The sequence below is a fragment of the Bactrocera tryoni genome, chromosome 4 (assembly GCF_016617805.1).
Source record: "Bactrocera tryoni isolate S06 chromosome 4, CSIRO_BtryS06_freeze2, whole genome shotgun sequence".
Taxonomy (NCBI): domain Eukaryota; kingdom Metazoa; phylum Arthropoda; class Insecta; order Diptera; family Tephritidae; genus Bactrocera; species Bactrocera tryoni.
Window position 1 is genome coordinate 30,873,180 of NC_052502.1, and position 6,647 is coordinate 30,879,826.

Sequence of the window (6,647 nt, forward strand, 5' to 3'; positions counted from 1 at the left end):
ACACGATCTTGGTGGCCAATCGGCCGGCTTAAAAAAATTATCTGCTCACCGAAGTGTTCTCTTAACAAATCCCTTGATCAATGCGATGTGTAGGAAGTGGCACCGTCTTGTTGACACTAAATGTCGTCGACATCACGAGCTACGATTTCAGGCATCAAATAGTTGGTTATAATGGCGCGATAACGGTCGCCATTGAGGGTTACGTTCTCATCAGCATCATTTTTGAAGAAATATGGATAGATGATTCCATAAGCCACAAACCCACCAAACCGTTTGTTTTTTCTGGATGAAATCGCAGCTCTTGAATCTCTTTAGGTCGCTCTACGTCCCAAAATGCGAGAATTTTGCTTGTTTGTATAGCATTGAGACAGAAATGAGCCTCATTGCTGAACAAAATTTGGCTCGAAAACTTCGGATTGGACTCTTGGAACGTTTACCATAGAGAGAAGCGATATCGCTTTGGAAAGGTCGAGCGGCTTCAGTTCAATTTAAGATGAGTCCGAGTAGCTGCGAAAAGCGCCGAATCGACTCTCCACGGTCTTCGTGGAGAATACTCTGACCCACGGCTGCTATATTTTCTTCACTGCGTGCTAGACGTGGTCTTTTCGGTCGACTATTATCCAAAAATGTTGGCCGATTATGTTAACCATAAGTTGCGCGAAGCGAGCGAAATACATTCTTTACAGAACTAGAATTCGCGTAATAAAGTTGAACGATTTGTGTGTACGTTGTTCAGGCGTAAGTCTTTCCATAATGAAAGGTCTTTCCATGAATAGTACTAAGCAAAAATAACATGTCTGCTATACATGACTCACGCTATGAAAAAATTATCTCTACTTGGATCACTTGTTATGTACACATTTTGTTTGAAGAAAACACTTTTTAAGTATCAGTGTTTGGTATCTATGATTTTTTTTTTGGCAACATGAATTAAAAATTCTAGGAAATTGTACAATTTATATGAATTATTCATTTATCAAATCTTTATTTATGCTTTCCAGCTGACCATTGACTAATAAATTTTTTTCTCTTCTTTTTAGGTAAGCAATTACATCTTATATCACTGTAAGTGCCGTTTTGGAAGTTATTGTAAGTGTTTAATATACGCTCAGTAGGCCGAATTTGGTTAAAATTTGTCCAAATGCAACGATTACACACTCTAAAATATATCTCGAAATCTAATGAATTTCACCTAAACCATATCTTCTTTTTTCTTAATCTAACTCACCTACTATCAATGTCCTTTTAGTGCAATATTCTTGACATTTGCAAAAGCGCCATCGACGAAAACATCTAATTACATAATTTAAGGCAAAAATTTCTTAAGCACTATAATATCAAGGAGGCTTTATTAAAAGATTTTTTCTGCCGTATATACTTGTATAGAGTCATAATTATAGACAAATATATTGTTGAGGAATGAGGTATTTCTTTAAGGTATAACTTTCTCATTTCACATATCAAGGCTATCAGGGACAACTAGAAAACAAGAAATTGAAATAGTTTACAACATGAATGATAATTTTTCCATTGTTTCAAGAAAATATGTAACAAATATATTAGAAAGTATATCTCAATGAAGCTTACCGTCGAGATAATAATAATCCTATAATGGTCCTATTTAATGGTCTTTCTCATGCGATATAGAATGAAAAAATATTTTTTATTTAGTGACACAATAAAATTATTTTGGCCCAAAACAACATTTTTCATTAATCAATAAAAAATACAAAATTCTTTGTGGTTGTAGTTTTCCAAAGCTTTTTCATTCCCGATTGAATTTCAATTATCATTTTCCACGAAATATGTAAATGAGCATAAATTCTGCAGAGGCAATAACAGCAAAAACGCTACAGTTCCCTACCATTCATGCATAAAAGGAATTTATTTTTTTTCTGAGAACCTCCAACAGTCGCCTGTCATATTGATCAGCTAATAGCGACAATTATTGTGTTGTAAATAAAATGCTATAACAACAAAAAACGAGAGAAACAATGTGCAAGCGCCCGCACGTGCTCGGTGAATGCTATAAATTTGCGATGACTGCTCTTCGTTAGCCAATTGACTCCATTTGCGTCTGTCGACCGTTCGACCATTTGTCGCCCACTTTGACTGCCATTTGCCATTTCGAGTTGAAATAAATATGTCATTTTAAGTGTAGTTCAAATTGAGAGTTTTTGTTCGCCATTTGATTTGAAGTTCAACGGTCAAGTGTCGCTGCAAATGTTTTACCACCACATAAGGACTTTCAATAAATATTATGACAGGTTGCGTTAAAGTTGGAAACAAGATATGAAGTAAATTTCACTGGGAATTGCTTTTTCTATCAAAAACACAGCCTAGATGACGCAATATAGAACAACAGTTAAAGAAGTCGAACGTCAGTTCCATTGTCTTGATTTTGTAGAGTAACTCTGAAGGAAAAGTGAGGATCTATTAGGCTTCGCAGGTTTGTTCATTTAAAGTTCTTTCTTCTTATTCTCTTTACTTTTTAACTCGCTCGAAAAATGCTTTCTCGAGGTCTTCGAATTTGCCCATCAACGCCGCGAGGAACTTTTGCGCATACTGAAGAAAAAAGAACTCAAACTTTAACAAATCTGGAAAATACGTTGGAAATTCCTTAACGGTAGGATAGACAAATGGAGTAATGTTTACTGTGCTTTGGAATTGAATCTGTTTAATAGTAATTTAATAATTCTTCATAGTAGAGGCCTATGACTATTTTGTCCTTCTTTATGTAGTTCATCTCTCCACCGAATGGTTGCACATTCTTCGCCTTCTACGAAGCAGGTTTGTCGGTGAAGTTCACTATTTCGACTGTTCCTCGAACCAATTTTTATACTATCGTCATCGCAAGAGAGAAGTAACCGTATACTGTACCCAAGCGTTCTTCGATTTCATTGCGGTATTCGCTTCCCAAAACAAGAATCGCATCACCGACTGATATTTCCCTTTATCCATTTTATTAATATCCGCGGACACAACCTCTTCCACACGAGGTCGAAATAAAACAGCGGTTCCGATTTGGTTTGGCAGTCATCTTATTAGCCTTTGCATACAAAATTAAATTTGATCGAATTAAAGCGTTTAATTTTGATTATTTGAATATAACATAGGTTAAGTTAGGTTAGGCTTTACTGTACGGTTATCACGCCATACATACATAGACCTACTGGTCCTTAGTAATTCCAGATGAACGTTCAGTTTAATTTGAGGTAAAGAGTACGTTGCACAGTACGTCAACGTTTTGTGCGAACTTTAAGACTTGATGACTACGTTTGGTACTTTGTCCAGTTCTTTGAACTCCTAAGCTCTTAGATACTTGAGTCGAGTTCTAAATAGTGTTGAACAAAAACAAAGAGGTGTTTCTGCGTCTCTCTCATATTAACTTTTCTGCACTTTCAGCAAGTATCGTTATCACTTATGCCCATCCGGTTCGCATGTGATGCCAGTAGGCAGGATCTGTCAAGAGGCCAACAGCCATCCGTCAGTCTTTTCGAGACCATGTCAGTAAGAAGCTAGCTAGTGTTTCTTATGGTCTCTAGCACGTGATCTTGGCAATCCTGCTTGTACTTAGAGCATTTCATCTAGCCCTGATTTGCCTGTCAGCACTTTCGAAAAATTCTTTTTATATCCTTCTTAGTGACTTCCGTATTTCCTGTATATGTTCGGTAGTCAGACGAATGGCTTTCATCAGCTGCTTCGTTTCCTGGAACTCCTTTGCGGCTTTGAACCTAGTATATATACAGCCGCTACATCTACTGTTCTGCTCCAAAGAACGTTCTCTGATGTAATGCGTCGTCAGATTATTGCCTTAATTGTTGCCTGGCAATCGACGTATATATTTATATTTTTTATGCTATTTCCTGCGTTGTTAGCTATTGCGGCCGCTACTACAAACTGTAAATACTTCCGGCTTACTGCAGTAATCCAGAAGCTGAAGGGTTGCCCGAGATCCAACTCCCAGCAATAGATTTCGGCTCCCACTGCACTGACCATTTTGGATCCATCTGTGTTGATGTTGTAAGTTTCGCTGGTGTGTCGCAGGCTTCTACGTCATCCATTTTCTATTAGTGTGACATGGAACCTTCTCTCCTAAATAAAGCGTATGGGTATGTTAACTAATTTATCCACCGGCCTTCGTTTATTGACCTGTACCCGAAGGTCCTCGTAGAGAACTCACCTAATACCGCCAATCTTTTTGGTGATTTTTTCACAGAGCTTTCTACTACAATGTAGATCGGTAGTAGGTGGAGTAACCTTTCTATTGACGCCGTTGGATTGATTTTTAGCGCTCCCGTTATGCAGAGAATAGCGAGTCGCTGTACCCGTTCCATTAGTTTCCTGTATGACCACCATAAAGTATGATTGGTTTGTCTACCGCTGTGTAACACCAATATATAAGGCCAGGTGATAGGCCCAAGTAGACCCGAATTCTCACAGGTGTATAGGGCACCACTGGCCTTTTTCATTCTCTGCTCAATATTGAGTTTCCACATCAGTTTGCTGCTAACATAAAATGCTGCGCTTACCATGTCCCGAGGGTATGAGCTGTCAAAGTAACGAACGTTTTATAGTGAGCATCCTAAGCGATAGTTTTTTTTATCATAAATCGTTAAAAATAATGTGAAATCGATAAACATATAATTTCAATTGATTTGATTTATATATTTTATTACTCGGAAGCATTGTGAAGCTGTTTACATCCTTTATTGCTGAGATTTAAGTGCCCTCTTCTTCACAATTACCCAAAAATCTGCAAACAGCGGCTTGAAATAATTTTTAAATTCCATGTGGTATTTTAAAATCATATATAAATACACTTACATACACATAATATAAGGAACAGTTAGAAATAGAAAATTATTGAATGACATTGTTGGCTCTGATAGCCAAATGCCAAAATAAAACTAAGCTTTTTAATTCCTCCGCAAATATTTGCGAAAGTTGTAGTGAAAGTAAACAACTAAAAACCATCATTGTTAAGTGTAAACCCAATAATGGACCCCAAGCATATCGAAGGACAGTTTACACACGTGCTTTCAACGACTTTGTTAGCTGACCGTGACTGATTTATATAAATGAAGCAAGGGGAGTTATTATAAATATAGATAAACATTTTAAACAAATCGATTTTTAGACAAAAAGGGTCAAGAAAGCTGCAGCCTTCGTAAGAAATATGCATACTACGTAGCTTATAGAAAGCGCGTAAGTCAAAATTGATTTTTATTACATGACCAGTATGTACTATAGACGGCTGAGAAGTTTTTATAATTAAAAAAGTATATTTTTGCCAAACTAATACTTGCTTATTTATTTGTTATAATGACCAACGAGATTGATCCAATTATTATAGCGACTCTTTAAATTTTCCCACATTTTTGTAGAACAATTTTTTTTTGTTTCAAAATTGTTTTAAGTCGCGTCGATTTCTCACTAGTAAATTCTTTCTTCTAGTCTGAGGTTGGAAAGCAGTAGAGGATGCAGATCAGGGCTTTTTAGTGGTAGTAAAAATTCTGGCTGTAGTTTCTGCTATCGAGCCGCACTCACAGATGTCGTGAGACTATTCTTATTACCACAGCTACTTAATTTTTCTTGTAGAGGTAGTGTGCTCTAATAGTTTCTGAGGACCTGAACGTAAATGACGTTAGGAAGATAATATTCCGTACTAAACAATCCTCTCAGACTGTTCTTTTCATAGATTGACTCAGAATTATTACTCGTCAAACATGGATACAAGTGGGAAGAAAATTCGCCATAGTTCATGGTTTTCCTTCTATAAGGCGACTGAAAATCTGAATAGTGTCTATGGTCCTATTATTATAACGGTAAATCACGCTTAAGCATTAGTTTCACTGATTACGTGCCATCTATAATATCAAATATTCACTATGCTATAGAAGACCAGTTGTCGAATATCAATAAACTAATTGTCATGAAGGGTCATGTAAGTACTATCTCGATTGCAAAGGAATTAAACATTTGGGGGATGTGTTCGATTCAAACAGAACAAAGTCTTGTGCTATGAAAATACTAAGGAAAAAAAGTTAAATTTCAATTGTCATTTCAATTATTCACAGCAGTAAAAGTTAGCTAAAACAAGCAGAACAAAAGTTGGCAGCATTGAAGATGAAAATTATACCGCTTTAATGAGGTATCCGCATAATTCCTTGCTTCGATTCAACTCAATAACTTTGTTGTTGCCTTTACATGTAAATTTCTTGACAAGAGTTCGGAGAAATGATCAAACGAAGACCGCTATTGTTTAAAAAACGTTTGGATGCTAGAAGAGTTTGAGAGAAAACCCTCAAAGACTAAATTTCTAACTACGACTCGCTGTTAAATCACAACAAAATAGATTAATTTCCAAAGCGTATTCTTACTACTGATGAATAGTTAGTCGTGTACAACAACGTTAAGCAAACACGGTCGTAGTCGAATCGCGCAGAACCGGCGTAAACGGTAGCCAAGCTAGGCTTGACGATCAGAAAGGTTTGGCAGGAATCTATAATTATGAGGACATACTCTTAATTCGGACCTGTACTCTCAACAGGTCGAGTGACTTATAAATACATTCGGGACGTAGGGTTTGTTTAGGGTAACCCAAGCTTAAAATTCTGTCTGAGTCTGGGTTTTCTGTTTACGGG